The sequence below is a fragment of the Halichoeres trimaculatus genome, unplaced genomic scaffold (assembly GCF_033239565.1).
Source record: "Halichoeres trimaculatus isolate MK-OKI-2021-1 unplaced genomic scaffold, fHalTri1.1 fHalTri1_scaffold_9, whole genome shotgun sequence".
Classification (NCBI taxonomy): domain Eukaryota; kingdom Metazoa; phylum Chordata; class Actinopteri; order Labriformes; family Labridae; genus Halichoeres; species Halichoeres trimaculatus.
In genome coordinates this window covers 3,358,701-3,382,689 of record NW_027437188.1, presented here as the reverse complement: position 1 = coordinate 3,382,689, position 23,989 = coordinate 3,358,701, and the positions used below count along the sequence as shown (strand labels likewise).

The following is a 23,989-nucleotide window of genomic DNA, read 5'->3' as shown; positions in this document are numbered from 1 at the left end:
GTCAGGTTAACTTTCCATTATGACAAACGGCTTTAATCTGACATCAGATGTGACGGGACAGTTAATATAGATACAAATGAATATGCTGGTTCAGACAGTTACATTAAATAGTGATTGCTGTGATTGTTTATTGCATTAAAATGTGCCTGACACTCTGGAAACCTGCCCCTGAGGCTTTGTTGGCGTGAGCGCACATGTGCGCCTGTCACCAAATTACAGCTGCGGAGGGTGTGCTCTGCTTTGCGGCGAGAACAGACTAGGTTGGAGCTGGCGAGCTTTCAGCGAGCTTTCTGCACTGTTATTGGCACAAAATTGTCACTGCGCCAATATTAATATCCTGACAACTCCCCCTGGCGCACGTCACACCCATCTCTGCGCAGACGGTCTATCAAATTGTCAAATTGGCAGCGCACGGTGGTGCGTCGCACAAAATTAACACTGTGCAGGGTGCGCCAGGCTTGCGCCCCCTGCGCTGCACCATGAAATTAGAGCCTGTTACCTTAAAAACAAAAAACACACACAAAAAAAACAAAAAAAAAAAACAGCCTTGTCTTGGATTTAAGAGTTAACAATTAGATATGAAATTGGTCACTGGATCTGGATATGCCTGGACATAAGTCAAGTAAAAATCATATGTCACCTGACATTGATGTAATGTTTAGTTATGTGTTATTGAATTGACTGACTTGAGTCATCTAGTGAAGTGGTTATAGCAATGATTTGAACCATAGCCATAAGCCTGCAATTAACTTTTCCTTTCTCCCCCTGTTGGATAACATTTTTTTGTGAGTATTTTGACATTTAAAGTTTTAAGTAATGCTTATAAATGCTCACTGTGATATGTTTCTGTGATAAAAGTTAAAATTCTGTTGCAAAATCAAAGTTATATTAATGTATGCTAGCTGCTAGCATATGAATGCTATTTCCCACATTAGCAATAAGCTAGCACTATTTATCCTATCCATCAGGAGATTTATAACATGATAAATGTATTGAACAGGAATCTGGTGAGGGAGAGTGATGTACATTTCCCTATGTGTTTGGTTTTCAAGCTGAAAATCTCGAATCACAGTTTTCTTGGGAAACTGTTATCATCTGCTAAGCTAAGCTAAGCTAGCTGCAGCAGATTAGTCAATGTAAAATCTGGCAGGTCCAGCATTATGTAAAGAATTGACAAGAGAATCATTGAACATAAAGGCTGATAATTGCGATGGATTGAACCATTTCTTATCGAATCCTAACAGGAGCCAGTTTTCGATACCCAAACCTGTGAGCGACAATGCGTTTCCTGAGGGCAGATGGTAACTGCATATATTTTTAGAATGCTAATTTTGTGGAGACAATTAGGTTAAATAAACTTTTACTTTTTGGTTTGATGTGCTACTGTTCAGTGGTGCTTTTATTGTGGAGCACTGTGTTTCCTCTGTCTTATTTCTTATTTCACTGGTGTCAACTAGGGAAAAGGCAATATAAGAATATAAGGTTTAGATTCTTTCCTTCAGCTTGCCAGCAATAAATCAGGATATTTTCTTTCCTAGTAAGAAGAAAACAGAGCCTACAAGCAATCTCACACCAGACCTGTCTCACTCTTTCCCATGCCCCCTCCTCACCATCTCATCATTTGCTGCTTCCACAGCTTCAGATTATTTCCTTGGCTTTGTCATCAGTAGCACCGGCTCTTGAGCTCTCACACCTATACCCCTCACCCAAACCTTTACTCCCCTGATCCCATGCCCCGTCCCTACATTTATAACAGCCACTGAAAATCTCAGAGGCCAGGGGGGGATCGTAGACAGCAGAGGTAAGTGGACCTGTCAGATCATTTCGCCCCTGTCCTTCACCTAATTCCTCAACTGGATTTCCTGGTGAAAATGGAAAACCAACTGGATGAGAAGAGAGACAGAAAGCAGGACAGCTGCAGGAGAGTGTGATGCAGAATAAGACATCTAGATAATGTCACTTAAATCTTTGTTTCTTATTGCTTAAAGCTCATCCTTTAAACAATGAGTCCAATCCAAAGCTGGTTTGTTGAAGAAAACAAAACATGAGGCAGTTGAATGTTGCTCCTTAAGGTACACTGTACTTTACAGTAGTTTATTTTTACAGTATAATGCTGTACACTTATTACAGTATATGAGTAACCCTGCTGACAGTATTTTACTGTTATTTTACAGCAAAGTCATCTTGGTTGTGATAGCCTATTCTAACCCTAGGTGAAGAGGGAACACAGTAGATGTAAGACCCTGCTGTACATTGAGATTTTACACTGAGGGAGGTCAGATTGTCTGTACTCCACATGGCCCGCTGTCTATGCTGCACATGACTTGGACAACTGTCTCTGCTCCAGTATTGAAAGTTATCAAAAAAATACATAAATAAATCACAGTTTTTCTTTTGCTTCATTTTAAAATTGACCAACACACTGAACAAATTATCAGGTACATGGTCCATGCCATGTGGAGCACAGACAGCCTGGTGCCCCCCTGCAGTACAACATCTGTAGTTCAGAGCTTTTATTGTCCCTCCAGGGGAAATTTTGTTTGCAGTGTCGGCACATAAAACAACAACAATCAATAAATAAACAAACATTTGTACAGGACAACGTCGCAAGAACAAACATATTCAAACGTAACATGAACAACCCCTCGAAGATGTAAAATGATTTAAAGGGTTTAAGAATAAATCAATAAATGAAGAAGTGAGGTCATGGGTAAAACCAGTTGTCAATCGTCAAACAAGGATAAAATATGTCAGGTCATCTGAGCATTGCCATTAAGAGTTGTGCAAGTTGACAGCAGTGATTGCTCGTGGCACAAAGGAAAATTTGTACCTATTAGTACGTGCCATAGGTACCTTATATCTCCTTCCCGAAGGGAGAGAGATAAACTCCTCCAACAGTGGGTGGTCAGAGCTAAACAGGATAGCCTGTGCCTTCTGTAAAACTTGTCCGTCAAAGATCTCTGAGAGAGAGAGCTGCTGTAGGCCTATGATCTTACTGGCTACCCGCACAATCTTGACCAGACAATTTTTGTTTTTAAGAGAGAGGTTTCCATAGAAAGAAATTAGACAAAAAGTTAAAACTGACTCTATAAAGGATTTATAAAATAAAACCATCAAAGTCTTATCAACATTAAAAGATTTTAGTCTTCGCAGAAAGTACAACCTTCGAAGGCCTTTCATGTTGTCATGTGACAAGTTTTTATCAATCACTGATCCCAAGTACTTGTAGGACTCAACTATCTCCACCGCTGTACCCTTGATAATGGTTGGGTGTGCTAGTTGTGATGTTTTCCTGAAGTCAATGACCATGTCTTTAGTTTTCTGAACATTTAGCTTGAGGAAGTGGCTGTCACACCACTCCACAAAGTCAGCTGTAACTGGCCCATGGTCAACCTCTCCATCCTGGAGTAAACTGACTAAGACAAAAGGGCTGATTACATGACAATAGTTTAAGGATGAATAGTTTAAGGATGAAACAAAAAATATTGTTGCATTTCAGGCCTGTAACACGGAAACAGTGTTTCAGCCGACCTAGAACGCAAACTTTTGAAAACAGCCTCCAGAGTGTTTTTTTCTGAAAAGCTGCAGCCACCATTGTCGCATAAACAGCAAGCCAACGTTTTTTTGTAGAAACGCTGACATGATGCTAATCTTTGCGCAAGCACATAAAACAGCTGAACAGTACCATTGCTACAATCGTCGTGGTCTACCATGTTGCGGTTGTGTTGCTCAGTCTGCTGAATCTGCTGACTGTTTTTCAACAACATGAGCATCTGTTGCTCCACTTCTGCACTTTGCATTCCCCAATACACCAGAGGATCAGCCCAACTCTACTTTGGTGAAGATCTACCAAAAGCTGCTTCTGGACAAGACCATTGTAGCGCCACCTACAGGCCTCACATGCTTACTACAAGGTTTTCTGTTAATGTTGAATTTTCCTCTCAAGTCTACAGTAATTTGTTACAGTGTATATGAGTGAGAGTGAAAAAGAAACAGTAAAACAGTCAGGGTCAGCTGGCTGTCTGTTTACATAGGAATAAAAAGTAAAGAAAAAAAAACATCCTTATATTTAAATCTAAAAAGAAGACATGCGGTGGAGATGAGTATCTTCCATTCATTCTTTTAATGAAATGCTGTCTCTTCATTAATGTATTATTTAGCAGCTGGAGAAAATCAAGAGCAGAGGCATGCAGAGTACAGGGTTGGACAGCTGTATGGAAATATTTTCCTCCACAACAATGAGCACAATGAAACACTCACAGATTTCTGCCGATGTGCTGCGAGCACAGGCCCCTCCTCCTGTGTGTCTCTGTCCTCCTTGTTTTCCTTTCGCTGGAGACTGCCACGGCTCTTCTTTTAAAGCCTCCCTCGATCAGTGGCGTCTGGAGAGAGGAGAGGCAGTTGTTGGTCACATTTGATGGAAGTCGTGTCACCAGGTATATCCAGACTCCCCCAGCAGTTTCTTTTTCCTCAGGGCTGGCCCCTTGGAGAAACGAGAGCACGAGAGACATGAGTAAGAATGGGCCTCCTCTTCCTCACACAATGAGAGGCATTATAGAAAGGGAATGAGCAGGATGGCAGCTGGGAGGAGACGCTGTCATTCTATAAGAGCCGCTGGGTCATTCTCAGTGCCTTATCCCAGAGAATCTGTGTTTGCGTCTGCACAACAGTTTGGAAAGACGACATTCTGTGGATCTACCGCTTTGAGGAGCTGTTACACGCTGCTTGACTGACAGTGGACCGATGAGGTTTTGTATTTTCAGTCAAAGGCGTACCTGTCAGAACATTCTGCTTGTTCAGCTGGATATTTATTAGTGTTTCACCTTCCTGACAGCAGTATGACCTGTGTGAACTCCCAAACGAAAATGTGTACGTGCACAATTTAATTTTTGTATAACTCACAATTTCCTAATTTCTCCAGGGAAAACTGCCAGAGAAGCAGAGGGAAACGTCAATAAATACTAAATAATGCAAAAGCACACATCTTAACAGTAATCTGACAGCATATGCAGCCCATCAGCTATTAATAACTCTCTGTCTCTTTTGTAAGCTCTCATGGGAACACAATTTGAAAATATCCATTTGGAAGAATGACACAAACACACCAGCTGCACTTCTCACTCGCTCCACCACAATTCCTCTGCACGACTCCCCCAGCTACCGCTCTCCATTATTGATGAGACTTCCTCTGTCGGCCTCATCTGCCACAGTGTCGGTTGTACTCGCCTGTGGGCAGTCGCTGTGGTTGGAGAAGGGGGGCCAGCTGATGCCATGTGAAAAAAGGGCACAGAGGTCGGCACATTAACAGCTTATTGACAAGGTGCAAAGCAGAGGGCACGCAGTGTCGCAGATTTGTTATTGGCCTAATCTAAATTCAATAGGCTTGTCATAAGGGAAGAAAGTAATTATCTCAAAACCATGGGGAATGCCCCTTCTGTAGATCTAGCTGACTCACAGGAACTTGACTTGAGCCCCAGGATTTAAAACATGCTCAGTGGTGCCAAATTACATCAACAAAGGAGCCGGGGACACGGACAGAGCTGAGAGGGAGAGGGTGGAAGCTGCAGGGTCATTTTGCTTTTACATTCTCATGCGAGAGCTGTCCCTGAGAGTTTCTGAAAAGTCATCTAACTGTCTATCATCCCATTTGCCTTGTTTCTCTTTTGAAATTATAAAGAGTTATGAATATTTTGGGTTTATATCCACTGGACAAAAAGACTTTTAAAGGACGTCGATTTTTAGAAGTCTAACTTTGGTCTCCTGAAGGTGCAGACTGTTTCTACAGTTCTACAGTTTTATTTAGCAGACGCTTTTGTCCAAAGCGACGTACAACACAAGCAAGAATTTAGACAGAAGGAAAACCTAGTTAGTGCGACAACAGTGCTTCAAGTTATTCGGCTGCAGATGCTGCCATTAAGTGCAAGTTTTATATATTTATTTATTTATTTATTTATCTATTTTTTATTTATTCTTTATTTTTATTTTTATTTTATTTTTTTGGGGGGGGGGTACAATAATCAATAAGCCAACTGCATGCAATGCTGCAACAGTATACCTCAATCTTCATCAAAATTCAGTAACAGTGCTAAAAAATCACAAGAGCTGAGTCAAAGACCCTCTGACTCATTCTCCCCCTGAGGGCAAAGAGGAGAAGGGTCAGCTTTAGTGCACAAGTGTTCCCTGCACAGATAAGTTTTCAGACTTCTCTTAGTAGAAAGAGACTCTGCGGATCGTATAGAGTTAGGTAATTCATTCCACCATTTGGGCACAACAGAGGAGAAGAGTCTGGCTAGTGATTTGGAGCCGCGCTGGGCTAGGAGCACCAGGGGTCTTTTACAAGCAGAGCGTAGTGAGTGAGAGGGAGTGTATGCCTGGATGAGGGACCCCAGGTAGGCAGGAGCCATTCTTGTTAATGTTGTGTAAGCCAGGAGAAGAGCTTCAAATTTGATTCAAGCTGCTATTGGAAGCCAGTGAAGAGAGATTAACTGCTGGGTGACGTGTGCTGTTTTGGGCTGGTTAAAGACCAGGCGTGCTGCTGCATTCTGGATCATCTGCAGAGGTTTAAATGTACACGCAGTAAGGCCTGCTAGGAGGGAATTGCAGTAGTCAATGCGTGATATTACAAGGGCCTGTACCAGAAGCTGTGTGGCCTGTTGTGTCAGGTAGGGTCTGATCCTCCATATGACGTCTCCTGAACTTCTATTTATGACGTCCACAGTACCTCCATATAAGAGCTACCCACCGCGCAAAGAGACAATCAAAATCTTGTCTGTGCCGGGCCTTGAACCAACGTCCCTCCAGCGACAAAGCCTAGTCTCTATGAGCTGAGCTGCTGCCACAGCAGACATTTCAGTTCTTCTTCTTCTGATCCTCCCTCTGGTTTCTGTGTATAACTGTTGTCCAGTTTCTGAAGGTGTCAGACTGTTCCAGTTCATTTTCCTGTAGCTTTGTTTGATTTTCTCAGCAGCAGATGGTAACTGTAAATACAGACAAAGGCGTTCTACATTTCCACTTCAAAGCTGCTGCTGCTGAGCCAAATGAAGCTACAGGAAAATTAACCTCTACAGGAAAACACACCACCATTTTAGAATGGAAACAGGAAATCAAAACAAACAAAATATTACTCTGATTTAACAGTAATGTTCACAATTAGACGTCCAAAAATGACACTGAAAGGTGTCGGTACTCAACGGCACCAATTTTCGGTATTTTTGTGTGTTACTGTAGTAATAAATATTAATTTGTTTACTAAAAATCTCAAAGTTTTTCCATTTTACAAATTTGTTTCCCAATATTTAAACCTGCAATGCTGTGTTCATGTCCAGTATGGGAAATAGCCTACTCTTCCACTCTCTAACAGTCACCAGGATATGGTGCCTAAAATGGGGCAGAGTTAGAGTAATTGCCTCTAAATCGGAAGGTCGGGGGTTCAATTCCAGCTCCTGCAGTTACATGTCGAAGTGTCCTTGAGTAAGACATTGAACCCCAAATTGCGGTGGTGTGTGGATGGGAGTGAATGTGGTAGATAAAACTGATGGTTTCCAATAGGAAAAACCTCTACCATCAGGGTGTGAATGTGGTGTGGATGGGTGACTTAGTGTAAAGCACTTTGTGTCAGAGAGTAGAATAATGCTATATAAGGACTAGTCCATTTACCGTTCATTTTACACAAATCAATACTCTGTACTAGGTATGAAAGTACCTCATTGGTATCCATCTCTACCAGGAAGTGCACACTGGTATTCACTACCACAATACAAGACCGAGCGGACCTCACAAAGCAGATCACAGATCTGACTGTACACTGCAAAATCTTGAGTGTTAATTCAACTCCCAAAGTGTTGAATTAAACACTTTCCCTGAGTTAATATAACTCTCACAGACTCAGAGTTACATTTACACTTTGGAAAGTGTTAATATTTTAACTCTCTCATAGTGTTAAAATTCTAACACCCACTGTGTTATTTTATCACACTAAAAGGTGTATTTTTCACACTAAGCTGTGTTGTTCTTTACACTAGGGGTGTTAATTTACATCATTTACAATGTTAATACATCACCCATTCAGTGTAGTTATGACACTAAGTTGTGTTATTCCCTTACACCTAAGAAGTAATTTTGTGGTATTCATAGTGTTATTTTATTTCCCAAGTCCATGCCATGCAGCACACAGACAATCCGTGCCATGAAGTACACAGACAGCCAGTCCATGATGCTTAGAGCCTAGGCAGCCAACCTGTGCTGTGGAGTGCAGACAAGCAGTCTGAAGCATCGAGCACACACAGCTTGAGCCCTCATATTGAGCAGGGTTTCATATCCACTGTGTTCCCTCCTCACTCACGGTTACTAAACGCTGCCACAGCAAAAATGGCTTTGCTAAAACCATTGTCTTAAAAGGAGCACTGCAAAGTAACTCCCACAGTAGTATGGTTAAACACCAGCATAGAATTAGATACCTTAAAAGAACACCAGGAATTGAACACTTTACTCTGAACTGGATTTACACTGGGAGTTTAACACCAGGGGATTTGCTGTGTACGCGAAACTTCACTTGTTTTATTTCATATTCAGATAAATAAACACTTTTTTTGTTCAATTGACACTAACAAGAAATATAACTATTCTGAAATTGACAGAAATCTGTCATAGCAACAAAGAACTGTGGTCCCTGTTAAAATGCATATACAAAATCATTTTTGAGTGAAACTCTTAAAGGGGCTCTGAGACAGTTCATGCCCTCCACTCAGTACTAACACAGACACACATAATTGATGAATTGGGATTTATCTTCAAAAAAGATAATTCTGATGTCGAGGTCAGGGTTAGACAATCTAATTTGAACGTTTTGTAGACGTCCAGAATTGTTCAACAGATGTAATACAGACTTGATCTGCACGTCCATCAGATGTCTAATGTTTAGTGGGTATACTGTCAGGATATACTAAGTAATGGATGTCACTGTCACTGTATTTAACATGTTTGAAATGCCAGCCCTATATAGTCTACATGCAAAAGTTAAATGTATCATTATGGTGGTACACTGTAAGCAATGAGCTGCATCATACGTACATACTCAACCAATTTCCTCCAAGCACAACAAGCAATTTTCAAAAGCTCAGGTCTCTTTGGTGCAGACATCTATAACAGTATTCATTTTTTAAGACTCTCGAGCTGTCTTCAAGGTGTGTAAGTGAAAATATCTTTCAGGGCTCCAGCAACATCACACACACACACACACACACACACACACACACACACACACACACACACACACACACACACACACACACACACACACACACACACACACACACACAATCACACACACATACACACACACAGGCCCACCCCCCACACACGTCCACCTCCTTCATCACACTGGTTGTATTCTGCTCTGACATGATGGAGATTGAAAGGCCTGTTCAAACCTGCACCTCCTGCATGGGAGGGAACAATACATCACTGTAACACCAACGCTTCCTCTTGTTGGTGTTCAGCTGACAGCTGATTAGTATTGGTGTGTCTCTCATACAAGCTCAAGGCCCAAGTGCTGTACATGGAGTGTCATCATCACAATCAAACAAAAACAAAAATACAGGTCCAGAAGCAACGCAAAAAAGAAACATGAAAATTAAACAAAGAGGAAATAATATAAAACCTTTCTATTCATTTGTCTGGCAGAATTACAGTGAGATCAACTCTTCAAGCGTGCTTCTTAAATATTTTAGAGAAGCATGGGATGCCCAGAAGGTCACTGGAGTGCCGGGGAACGCTTACAGAAATAGCTCAAACAGTCATAAATGTCATCTCACACTGTAGAGCTGCCAAAATAGGCTGAGCATCTCAAGCTGTGCCTCTGCTCAATGGGGGTTAAAAGCACAGAGATAAACCAGGCGGCTCTTACCCCAAATGTGCCTTTTGTGCTTTGTGTAGCTATGGTTACTACACTGAGAGATATTTCCTTCTAATAGCAGCAGTGATACGACGAGAACAAAGGAAAGTGAAAGCAAAGGATGAACATCTTTTATCTTTAAGTCACTGAATTGAAACATTAGTGTATGTATCTTTATCTAAAACACAACTGCCTAGCAGCCTAATGTATGTGAAGCAGATGTCTGGAACTCATTTCCATATAAACAATGGTATTCATGAGGACTGTGACTGACAGGCTCTATTGTTAGACACAGGCCTTGTTTGGAAAAGGTAATGACTGTCAGAACAATAATGTAGACTTCATATTTTTCCCTTTTTTTCAAACAAAAAGGAAAATAACTAACAAATTGGTATTAATGTGTTTCCTGGAAGGGACATGAAATCTTGTGACAGCTCTGATATTCATTATAAAAAATGTGAAACCACAAGAAACAGATTTATTTTTCTACAGTTGATGTAAAACCTCTGGGAACCAGACTGGCTTGACAGAAATGATAATAAACCTTGAATATTACAACAGTTAACATAGAGTCAGGAGCTTTACCTCGCAAAATGTATTTGGCAATAATAACGATCTGACTCACTCAGGATTTTTTTATGTTGTGTTGTAAATAAAGACAGCCTGAAAGTAATGTTTGCTTTGAGTCATTTTGACCAGACTGACGGATTTTGATAGTTTTATGAGACATCATGTTTTGGGATTACAAGGTCCTCAAGCAGCCAGAGAGGGACACACTGCATCTCTTTTTTTATTAACACCAAGCAGCATCCTCGAGTCTAAGAATATGAAACAATTCTGAAGTGCTGAAATCTGCTGTTTCTCCAGTGTTTGCTTGAGGCTGGCTCTGGAAGTTCAGGAAGACACATACACACCAAGCCACAAAAAGACGTTTTCACAGCAGAAATAAACACATTTACAGCCTGGTTCAAAAAAACATCTCTTATCTGAATCGCTAAGTTCACTATCTGCACACACTGTGATTTTTTTCTAACACTTAAAAGGATATAAAGATCATGAGCCTGTCCAATCAGAAGCACAGATCAGCTCATGTGACTGACAGGCGACCTATACCTGTTCGCGAAGCCCTTGTCACTTCCAATATGGCTGCAATGGACAATTTGCTTCAAAAATCAGTTTCAGTAACAGACGGAAGACGTCAAGGAGACTACATCCATTAATAATACAGTCTGTGGTTCACAGCAGCATCACTTCAACAAGTTTTGATTTATTTTATTTTTATCAATTCATTTTTTTGCTTTTTGCATTACTCTGAGTTAGAGGATACAACACAGGATTTGGAATGTGCTGCAATAATAGAAGTAAATTAGGACGATAAATATACGAGTCATACAATTATTAGGAAAGAAGTTGTGAAGTTAGGATAAAAGAGTTCTAAAATCACAGGAATAAACTCATAATTTTAGTCTATAGGCTATCAGAACATCTGAGAAATACAGTCTGAAAAACGTGAGATCACATGTATGAAATTATTTTAATTATGCTACACCTCTACTGAGTGAAGCTGTTTAATATTTCTGTTTCATATCTTGTTGGTGCTCTAATTTGCATAAACAAAAGCCACTCTGCATCGAGGACAATGCAAGTTCCCCAGCACTGAGGACGACTCACTTAGAGGAAAATATGTTTGTAGCTCTCAGTCTACCTTGCTGTGATTGTAGAGAGGTGAAGATTTGTCAAAGCAATGTTCAACTGATGAGTTATTGACTAGGGAAAGACAAATCTGTGAATATTTTCCAACTTTACTGGAGTTCTCAACAAAGCCCCAGTTTTTTAATTATCTTTTCAGGGTCCTTATACTTACTGTCATGCTAATGAGCCAAAAGATGAAATAATTCTTTATTTGTGAAACCTATACTAAAAAATAACTTCACAAGATTCTCCATTTTGTATTAGTGGCTACTGAATCTCCACATAGTCTAGCTACAGAGTACGACTAAATGGTTTTGGAAAATAATGTAACTGCATTTTTTTTGACCAGTACTGCCATTTAGCAGGCTATCTATCTATCTATCTATCTATCTATCTATCTATCTATCTATCTATCTATCTATCTATCTATCTATCTATCTATCTATCTTTTTTTTTTTTTTTTTTTTTTTTTTGGGGGGGGGGGGGGGGGGGGGGGGGCAGGTTCATCATCTGCAATATTTACCAAACACAAGCAATAAATCATTCTATAGTATAACCAACTTGACACAGGATACTGTCAACATATCAGAATCAGAAATTCTTTATTAATCACATATAAACAATTATTTCCTGTATATTTTAATTGAAAAAGAAAAAGAAACACAGTGAAATTTTACTGAGCTGCAGTTGTCAAAGTAACAAACCACACAGAATAAAGTGAACATGGGTATGGCTCTGCCAGCCACAATCACTCTACTGTGTGGACTCCTTAGCTCACAGTTATTATTTTTTTTACCAGAAAAACCAGCAGATTGACTTTTGCTGGTTTTAGGGATGAACGAGTACAAGGTACTATGTTCCCTCCAGGTCTCTGTACATGAAACTTTTTCTAAATTTTTTTAATGCAGCCTTTGCAGAATGAAAATTGCATTTTATTACTTTGTGATACCGGTGTTAACTTGATTACCTGCTGAGCCCTACAACAGAGGAAAACATTTCTTTTCATAAATTTGTGAGACAAATCTTATAAATTAACTTTTTAATGTGACACTAATCCTCCATCATAAGAGAAGAACTGAAAAGTCAGGTTTTCAGCTCATGCAGTGCAGGTTATGTAAATTCAGCGTCTCGTTTACAAACTGAGCCAGAACCCAGTAACTGCTCCAAGCTTTAGTCAAATCACAGCACAAACGGAAGACAGGACAGTGTGTGTACCACAACAGGAGGCTTTGGCACATTTTTTTTTTTTTTACAACCATTCTGTCATGTTCTGCTGTGTGACCAGACAACAAACACTGAGACAATCACAAACGTTAGTGAGTGAAAGCAAAGCGAGCATCAAACACACACACACATACACACGATTTCACACTCTTTCAGACAGGCTCATGCTGGTAGGCAGGATGTGTTGGCTCTGACATAGGCTGACCACTGTTACCACGTCAGTCTGGGCATCTGACAGAGAAGGATGAAGGACAAAACATGGAGATGGAGGACGAAAAGGGGAGAGCAGAGAGGGAGACAGATGAGGTGCTGCAGGTATCGACTGACTCCAAGTGTGACAACAAAAAAAGAGATGAAGCTGGACTCATTTCAGGTTACTGCGCCTGTACATGTGGTCTTACAATAAAAAAACACTTAAAATAAAGGAGTTCACAGTTTTTGCTTGATGCTACTTTGCTTGAGATTTTTCTTCTTGTAGGTTCAGAGTGCTGCAGAATTTTAGATAAATCTTGTAATCTAACAGAGTCTGGAAAGCATCGAGAGCCCTAACTCTGCGACTGCGTAATGAAAGCACTGTGAGCAGGGGTGTATTTAGTGGTTTGGGGGCCCAAGGCAAACCCAGTCAATGGGGCCCTCCATGCCCTTGTAACTCATCTTCCTCAGAGCTAGACTGGCCTTCCCTGGGTCCACTGTCTCTTTCCCAGAATCAAGGCATGAGACAGTGCTAATCTTGTACATGGTAACTTAACGCAACTAAATGCATTTCCTCAAGTTCTGTACTTTAGTTTGATTTTGAAAAAAGTGAATACATCATTTAGTCCACTTTGTCCTGGATTTGAAATCTTTTATGGTCAACTGACAGCTTATTTGTCCCACAGTGGGGAATTTACAGAGTAACAGTAACAAAGAAGAAAGTATGAAGTGAAAAACATTACAATATGTAAATATTGTAAAAAATAATTTAGCAAAGAAAAAATATGTAAATATCAAGCACAACATAAAACTGGAAAAAATCTACTGAAAGAGGTGATATTTACAGTTAGCATACTTTTTGGTACTATTATTTTAAAGTTAATGTATTTTTATTTGACCCCCTGTCCAGTGAGTTATGTTTCCAAAAAATAGATTTTGTACAATAATGTTTATCACCAACTCAAAAAGTTTGATTTTGAGAAAATTATCCTGTTTCCTGGGCTAGATAAAGTCCTTAAAATCCTAAAAGTCTTATATGTTTATCTCAGATCTCAGAGCAACATTGTTTTTATTTCCGACTTGGTTGAAAATAAGAAAAAAATGGGAAAAAGGTGTTTTTTACCACTTTCTTCCTGAATCAAATTTTCAGATGTGTTGTAACATGGAATAGCCCATTGAATAAGAAGGGAGGGGGAGTACCCAAAACCATCATTAAAGATTAAGCCTTTTGATGTATTTGGAAGCATGTGAAGTAAGATTTAGAAAAAAGAAATGCTTTCAATTGAAGAGAACTTCATAAATCAGTTTTTAAGAGATGCTTTCGGGGCCCCTGAGAATCTTTGGGCCCCAGGCAACTGCCTGTGTTTGCCTAATTGTAGCTGCGCCCCTGACTGTGAGCCATGAGCAGGACAAACACACACACACACACACACATGCTATTAAATTATATGAACCCACAAAAATATAAATACAATAGACTTAGAGGCTGACTAGCTCCAGGCTGAGGGGGAACTGCTGCACTGTCTGCAGGGGAAAGCATGCCCATTTCCAGCTGAAGTGGCTTTAGTAACTGATTTTTTAGGTTTGTTTTTTTCCATCCTTGGCAGGTCACGCCTCTGCTGCACAGCTCTGAACTGGAGAACTTTCCGTAGATAAGCAGGCATCCTATCAACGATGACCTCCTCTCATATATCACCTTCACTGCGTGTGTGACATTCTCTTTTTAAAGCCGTTTCCAGGTGAATGGAAACTCCCTGCCGGAGGTAATGACAGCTTGGGCTGCTTTTTATTTTCACATCTGAAGACATCTGTCATTTAAGTGAAATTTGCCAAGTTTGTGATGAAAGAGAGTTCCTCGTGCCTTTGAATATGCCTCTATGATTAATTCAGACATGTCAGTTGGTGAGTAAATGCCTCTTTATTCTTGTCTAAGTGGTCAATATTAATAATGCACATGTGGGTCTAAGTTCAGCATCCGTCTTGGCAAAGTCCTGCATTGGAGATTTAATCAGCTCACACGCTTGTCACCACATTCCTTCTCTTACTTTCTATGTCCCCCTCTGTGCTCACAGCACGCCGGTCACTCCATTCTTCCTCTTTCTCTTTCCACCCCTGACTCTGAAAGGCGCCATATGGCTCTGAAGCCAATTTGGATAGAAAGATGTGGCCCATCAGCAGTAATTGGAGGAGCTGTGGTGGTTGGGTTTCTCTAGGAGGCGGCGGCGTGATCGATCCTGTGGATGCTGAAGGTGGGCAGGCAGGCTGACAGCACTGCAACCCCCACTGCTCCTGACAGCTCAATGAAGGCCACGCCGCAGAGCACAGGTTGTCCTTTTACAAGAACAATCATCCCGCTCGCAGTTCACTATCCCACCCCCTCAACTTACAACCATCCAGGTAATTCCTCATTAGCCATTTAGTGGATTATCAGCTGGCTAGAAGCAGGTTGGGTTTAATGTTAGCCTTTCATTACGCTCCCATTAAAGAAGAAAGGAAATGTCAGCAGCTTAATAGAGATGGCGTGATGTTATTATGTGCGCCATGATTTATTTGAAAGATTTTGCAGCAATAATTTCACACACCCTCATACATTCTGTGGAGTATACAATTTAATTCCCTGCTGTGTGCACTGACGTATTAAAATAGCACAAGATGTGGATGATTGATGTGGAAGAGGCTTCACACAAGAGAGATAATTTGCATACTTGTGACTATCCACGGGCTGGTGTCAATACCGCGCTGCGTTTTCTCATCACAGCGTTGAAAAGCAGCCTTTGTTTGTCCTCCTGTTTATGGTTTTCTCAAGACCAAAACAGCTCTGTGCTGAGCTCAGCCTGACCATTGGTTGCCATGGGGACACACGGCAGCCGGGACTGACGGTGTGGAAGAAGAGATCGAGTTAAATCAAAAGAACTATTTATTTACCGTGCGCTGCTGTCTCTACCCTCACCACTGCTGAATCTCATGTAACCAATTTATTAGGACAGACCTGCTGACTCTGCCTGAAAGCAGCTGTCCACTTCATTTACACCAAAACACAAAGAGGCCCGTACTGAGGCTGTACAATGGTTCAGCTCAATGTAAATAACTCTGCTGCATAAATGTGGAATTACAATCAATAAACATGATGATAGAAGAATTCAGAGACTTAAATACCATTCACACAGGATCACTTTTACGTGGGGACCTCTGGTAATTTCAGAATCACTCCCTGACATCAGTTTTTGTTGTGGTGCATTCACACGAGATAAGTGAAGCCTGTGAATAACTTGAAGTTTCTCGTGTTTCTGATTGAAAAGGCTGCACACACCCACTGTGCTCCAGCCGCACCAGCCGCACCACCTCACTCTGCAGCACACGACACCAGCAGTACAATCTTATCAGAGAAGAAGATGTCCACATCCAGCTTCAGTCAAACTATGAGTATTAAAAACTTCTGAACATGCCGAATAAATCTGACTATCTTAAAACTTAAAATCTACAATGCAAAAGATCAGATCTTATGGAGTCCTGCCCCTGGAAGATCTTGAGACAGCGCGTTAGTGCTAACCTACTGTCCACAGACAGACAGTTCAAATCATATTTTAAGCTCTGTGTCTTTAGATCTCTTGGGTTTTAGAGCTGTCTAAAAATTTGACTGCTTGCCGTCTTATTTGTTGTTTCATGAGTCTAATATCCTATGAGTGCCTTTAAAGTGATACTCCGGGATGGAACAAGTTGGGTCCTATCACAAGGTTTAGGGCAGAAATTACCCCTACAGCTGTGTTTTTGTGCAGCAGAAGCCCAGAGCGCACGCACCAAACACCTCCTCCCTGCTCCTCTGCCGGTTTCCTCTGCACTCAGACGGGCCCAATTTTTACTTGACCAAAAACACAAATAAACTGACTCCCACCGAAAAAATCTGATATCGGTCTGCATTCACGCTTTATTTAGAGAATTTTCAGAGTGTTACTTTCACACAAAAACACAGCTAAATGAGGCTCTAGTTCTCATTGTGTTGTAAAACGGCGCTACCTCCGCTGCAGAGCCACAGCTGGCTACAAGGCGCTTGCAGCTTAGTGTATCAGTCGGCGTGCAGCGTGCCAGATATAAACAAACGCAGGTAGTCTGCCAGGACGAAGAGACACTATGAGAACTAGAGCCTTATTTAGCGGTGTTTTTGTGTGAAAGTAACACTCTGAAAATTCTCTAAATAAAGCGTGAATGCAGACCGATATCAGAGGGGGTGTTTGGTGCGTGCGCTCTGGGCTTCTGCTGCACAAAAACACTGCTGTAGGGGTAATTTCTGCCCTAAACCTTGTGAAAGGACCCAACTTGTTCCATCCCGGAGTATCACTTTAAACCAGGGACAAGAGTTTTAATCATTGTTATATTTACATTCATAAATAAGACAATTAAAAGCCATTTTACTTCATTTGAAACAGGGGTACATTGTAAGGTTCTGTTAGGGGTACATTAGTCTGTAATGGGTACTGAATTAGGTACTTTTATATGTATTGACCGAATTCTGTTAGTTGTACAGAGTATTGATTCACATAAAATCAAATGTTTTAATAGCAAAACGCGTCCTTGTGTAGCTGATTTTCCATGCTGGACATGAACACAGCATGCAGGTTTATGTACTGAGAAATAAATATGTTCAATTGAAAAACTTTGAGACTTTATTATTAATCAAACAAACTAATATTTATTACTAGACATGCACCGATCGATCAGTGCTGATTTCCTTAATTCTGGGGCATGGGTGATGGTCCCATCCTTACATATGAAACTGATCTTATATACCTCTGGGAAGGTCTGACAGCCAGCCATTGTTGAAACTCAAGATACTTTATTGGTTGTTTAAGTTAAAACATAAAGATTTTATTGTTTCACAGGTATTGTTCAATGATTTTTAATTAAATAAAATTGGAACATAAAAGGTATACGCTGTGAGTTATAAAAAATAAAAATCAGTATTGGCCCAAATTGGTATCGGCAGGTCAGGCTTTTTAAAGATCGGTGATCGGTGATTGGCCAGAAAATTGTGATTGGTGCACTCCTATTACTGCATAAACATCCAAAAGTGCAGAGCATTGGTACCATTGACCACCGGTCCCAATTACCAAGTACCAGGCATTGGTACCATTTCACATGTGAAAGGTATCTATCCCAAGTCTCCTTCTATCTTATGTCTGTCCAATGAGCTGTTAAAACCTTTGTTTAGAATGACCAACGCTGCCTGAATCATCTTCAATCTGAAAATAATCAGAAAAACTGCAGTGGACCATCTTAAAAATGATAATCTCCTGAAATTGCAGAGACGCTGATTTGGACTGGATTAGTAATCTCAGAGGACCTATGTGGCTGAAATACAGTCGGTGATTTCCCCCGGGAATTTTTCCTTTACAAATGACAGAAATGGTTGATTTGCACAGGATTAAAACGCAGACGTCCTCACTTATTACACTTATTACAAACTATCAGAGGTAAAACTATTAGTTTCAGTCAGGTGAAGCTAATCCTGTGCAGATAGGGCTGAAGACAACAGATAACAGATTATTTTTTAGATTTATTCATAGAGTTATGACCTCAGACCCTTATCATTCATCCTGACTTCCATTCTAATAATCTGGTTTTTAACTTGTTGGAGAGTGGCATAAAAATCTCTTTTTGACCTCCTCTTAAGCAGTGATAAAAAGATGCCAATTTTTCCACACAGTCCAGTGATCTAAAGATTCCAGCAGAGTTAACATCAAGCAGTGAAAGAAGAGATAGTTCAACTAATAACACATAAATGCACCGAATATCAATGAAATGCTCCAGTGACTGCCATTACTCTGACAACAGCAGGCCTTGTCCCTGGGTTTCTGCTATGAGGCCAATTACATCGTAGCAGCATCGATTCATGTGTCTCTGACAGAGCCAGAACCCTTCCATGTCGTGGCTCGGAGCCAAAGCTAGGACACCTGCCCAGCTATGGCCACACTGATACAGGCAGTGCTGACTAGTTCATTGAGGGACAATGAAAAATGTTGGCAAGGCCAGAGCCAGGGTCTAAGATACACAGAGGTCAGAGGCTCATCCTTTAGAAAACCAAACAAACAATGATAGTAACACAGAAAATCCAGACATACTGTCAGGGACAGTAAAAGAAGAAACACGTCAGCACTCTTTATGAAGTTCAAAACCTTGAAAACCTTAACACAGACTGTCAGGAACTTTAAAAACAACCCTGTTACAGCTCTACACTTGTCTCAGCATTTTACCAAGTGGGTTGGAGTGACCCATCTATGAGCAACTGACACCAGGTGATAAACCAATGATGAAGCACAAAGAAACATATTGATACCTAAATACAAGAAGTCGAGGGCAGTGTGAAACACACTCAACGGCCAAATGATTAATCACAATCGATTTACGATGTTCTTATTGTAATGACTCTGACGCATACAATATAAAGGAAAAAATATCAGTAATCACTTCCACAGGAACAGACTTTTACAACTAAATGCCCATAATAAACAGAAGTTTTGTTTCACTATCAATTACAATTCAGTGTTAATATGTCCCTGCATGCTTCCTTTGGTTTGTTACCAGTTGGCTCACAAGTGAGCACATGCTGATAAAAACCTCGGGCTGAAATGTGTGCTTTTTTAAAAACTGCTGTTAGGGATGGCTACCTTTCAAATTTGAAACAATGCCCGATACCTGGCAATCGGTACCGGTACTGAACGGTACCACTTTTCGGTACTTTTTGGTGTTTATGTGGTCAAAAATAATAATTTTGTTTAATAATAAAATATTACATTTTTTCAATTTAACATATTTATGCTTCAATTCATAACCTCGCAATGCTGTGTTCATGTTCAGCATGGAGATCACCTACTCTTCCACTCCCTCACAGTCACAAAGATGCATTTAAGTACCTTAACATGGTACCTTTTGATTTTACGTGAATCGGTACCCGGTACTTTTGACAGAACTCGGACGGTACCTATAAAAGTACCTAATTCAGTACCCATCCCTAGCTGCTGCTAACTTCGGACTTTAAACAGTTTATGTTTCATTGGGACATATCCTGCTTTTATTGTTTAACAATCTTTTTTTGGTTAGTGCTGCAGCCTCACAGCGAGAAGGTCACTGGTTTGATTCTCAGCTTGGCCGGTGGGCCTTTCTGTGTGGGTTTTGCATGTTATCCTCATGCATGTGTGGTACTCCCACTCCCTCCCATAGTCCAAAAACATGCTCATCAGGTTAATTGAACACTGTCCATAGGTGAGAGTGTGTGCATGAATGGTTGTCTGTCTGTGTCAGCCGTGTGATTGACTGCCAACCAGTACAGGGTGTACCCCGCCTCTCCCCCAATGACAGTTGGGATGGGCTCCAGCCACCCGTGACTCTGAACAGGATAAGCAGTTCAGAAAATGAATTAATCTTCCCCACGACTTCTAGATTATCAATCGGTTTATTGATAACTTTAAGTTTAATGAAAATGAAAAATATTCATTTCAACTTTGGTGTAAAACATAATGGACTTGTCATCCCTGGTGGAAAACATGTCCAATCCCTTACAGTAGACTTTTTACCTTTATGTCATGCCTGATGTGTACATATTTTGTTGTAAGTTACTCTTACTTTATTATTTAATATATTCTTATTATAATTTTTTTCCACTGTATACTATATCGTCTTGTTTGTTGCTGTAATTCAGTAAATTTACCCATTGTGGGTGCATCTTATCTTATCTTATCTTATCTTATCTTATCTTATCTTATCTTATCTTATCTTATCTTATCTTAGTACAACTTATACCTCACAGAAATACAGAGTGGGATAACCACGTGTAAAGAGAATAATATTATGGCTTCTTTGCTGAACCATCGCACCAACCAAGAAAGCAAAACTTTATTTTCTATACTCCCCAAAAAAGCTTCATGTACATCAACTTAAATAAACATTAAACAACTTGTCCAGAGTTCAGAGCAACAATTGCTACCTTGACAGCTCAGCTGATTCCTTGAAGAGCCTCTCCTTAACACTGCCTCCTGATCCCCCCCAGGAAGACCTTTGATAGAAGCAGAGGACAGGGAAAGGTTGGGGCTTTACAGGCAATCCCCCTATAATATTACCTATCTTTCCTCTGCCATAAGCTGACACACACACACACACACACACACACACACACACACACACACACACACACACACACACACACACACACACACACACACACACACACACACACACACACACACACACACCATTTCTGGGATACGCTGATCCCTGCAAAGAATTGAAGCAGTGCTGCGGAGCGGTACAGGAATAACACGGTCAGCCTGAAGATGCCAGTGAGGGAAAGAGCCAGAATCTCAGTTGGTCTCTGGAGTATAAATAGCTAATAGCACCTGGTTGTGTCCTGTTTGAACTCACCACTGCTCTAAATAGGAGCTAGAGTTCCTTCTGTGTAAGTATCTTTATTTTCATTAAACACACCTATAATTAGGTTGGGGGGCAACATGAGAGCTAGTGTTGATGCTTTGAATATCATTACATTAATGTCACGCTCAATCTTGGAGTGATGTAACCACGACCTTTCCCTGGAAACATTTCTCTTCTACAGCTGCCACTCAAACTTCCTGTACTCCGAGAGAGGTGGTCATGCAGAGGCAGGGAGGTTAAACGTTGTCTTTCAGACATGGTATAAGGCAAAACAACAGCATGGCAACAGGGGGCTGGAGAAACTTTGGAGGGGGACTTTGAGGTGATGACATGCTCTGGGCTTGCAGTTCAGTTGCCTTCCTGTGATGAATGATTCTGAGCTGCTATGAACACAACTGTTAAGCCCCTACGCTGCTTGAAATATTTATCACGTTGTCTCACCTGGTTTGGCCTCTCACAGTATCACACACCACCCTGTCATTACTGCTCACAACTTCTGTGACCCGCCTGCTCTCATGAACAGCAAAAGAATTATAATGGTTTGACTGCAGGTCACTCACTGACACAAACATCTATGCTGTAGACATTGTTAATTCATAAAGCCATTCAACTCTCGTATTAACAATCCAGCTCATGCTTACATTTGATGCTATGGAAATAATGGATTTAACTTTTAAAAAATCTACATAGTGAGGTGCCTTCTATTAAAAAAGAAATCAAAACATGAGCAGATTGTTCTCTTAGGGGTGTCAGGGTTTGGCAAATCTGTTTATCATATAAAGATGTGTTTTATTTATAAGACAGCTTGTTTTCAAACCATCCTTTTTTAAGCATTAAAACAAACTCACTGTATAGGAAAAAGGCCACCAAGCTTTTTTTTAGACTGAGGGCTACCTCAAGGGAAATAAGTGGTGTGAAGGGCTAATTGTCAGATGGAAACTTTCTGAACAAAAATGCACCGATCACTTTTTAATAACAATACTATTTGAAGAAACTGCTTAAATGCCAATGTAAATTATTCCACAATTATCATTAATTATTTACACAGGGATGGTGGTTTGAAACATGTTAATTTCTGTGAGGAGATCCATTGTGACCAGTGATTTTTGGGACATGCCTTAAGGGCACATTAAAGTGATACTGTGGGATGGAACAAGTTGGGTCCTATCGCAAGGTTTAGGGCAGAAATTACCCCTAAAGCAGTGTTTTTGTGCAGCAGAAGCCCAGAGCGCACGCACCAAACACCCCCTCCCTGCTCCTCTGCCAGTTTCCTCTGCACTCAGACGGGGCCATTTTTTACTTGACCAAAAACACAAATAAACGGACTCCCACCAAAAAAGTCTTATATCGGTTTGCATTAACGCTTTATTTAGAGAATTTTCAGCACGTTACTTTCACACAAAAACACTGCTAAATAAGGCTCTAGTTCTCATCGTGTCTCTTCGTCCTGGCAGACTGCCTGCGTTTGTTTATATCTGGCACGCCACGAGTGCAGACTGATACACTAAGTCGTGAGCGCCTCGTAGCCAGCTGTGGCTCTGCAGCGGAGGTGGCGCTGTTTTACGACACCACCTAATGGCACAACTAATGTACTCCATTTTTACTTCAAAGATGCAGGTTGATAAGCTAAGTACGGACTTTTTGCACCTCAATGGGTGTGGCAAGGACAAAAGGTCAAAGTTCAAGGTTTTACGGGAACTTGTTACCTTAACGAGTCTCATGTACAAAGCTGGGTCAGGCCCAAAATACACACATATCTTCAGTATCGCAGCCTGAATACTATCATCTATATTTAACTAGAACCACAGCGCCCCCCTGCTGCTAGTAGGATATAACATGCATTTATTGCTTCTTTTTTTTTCTATAACGCCTCTTTTGGAAATTTCCTTTTCAAACGGCTCAGAGAAGCTATTAACACCTTGATGAAGAACCCCTAAGTATTTGAACCATGAGTCCCTGGTGATGCCCTTAAAACTCTGATGTCTCGCCACAAAACAGGAAATAACTGTAACTCCTTCAAAAAAGGTCAGATCTTTTTTAGAATTTATAAAAGTGATAATGGTTCATTTCTTTACACATTTATAGCCTCAGATCTCTATCTCAGCCCCATGCCTTGGAATAACTTGGTACTACCGATCACGAACATTATCCAGTCTTTGCCAAATTCAGTGCACACAATCACATTTCCAGTCTGAACTCATCTATGAATGCATTGTGGTGATAGGAATACCGCCATCTATTGGGCAAAAGCGATACTGACAACCATAAACACTTTCAAACATGCTTGAAGTCATCTGGATACTTAAACTTTAACTGTGTCATCAACATTTTCTGCAAGTGATAACTTTATCGAAGTCACAACCATGCCTACTGGTCAAAAGCAGTACTGCAATGTACACCATGGCTAAAAATACCTACTTATGCTTTTCCTCATTTACATACATGGTTATTTGAGAAGTCAGATCCTGCAGCACAAGTGGCAGCAGCAACACGCCCTGACAAGTGTATGGATGTAGCATGCATCTTTGCTTTTGGTTGATAATGTAATTCTTTTTAATATAAAAAATG

The 23,989-nt window shown here is 40.6% G+C and overlaps 1 protein-coding gene across 3 annotated transcripts in view; it reads right to left on the bottom strand.

The window, feature by feature from the left end:
- LOC141797797 (galactosylgalactosylxylosylprotein 3-beta-glucuronosyltransferase 1-like) overlaps positions 1–23,989 on the bottom strand; it is a 132,341-nt gene that overhangs the window by 59,445 nt on the left and 48,907 nt on the right. For 2 of the 3 annotated variants that reach the window (XM_074679479.1, XM_074679481.1), the window contains exon 2: positions 4,261–4,483. The gene's annotated coding sequence lies outside the window, so the exon portion shown is untranslated. The remainder of the gene's footprint in view (positions 1–4,260; positions 4,484–23,989) is intronic. The other variant, XM_074679480.1, reaches the window with a different exon arrangement.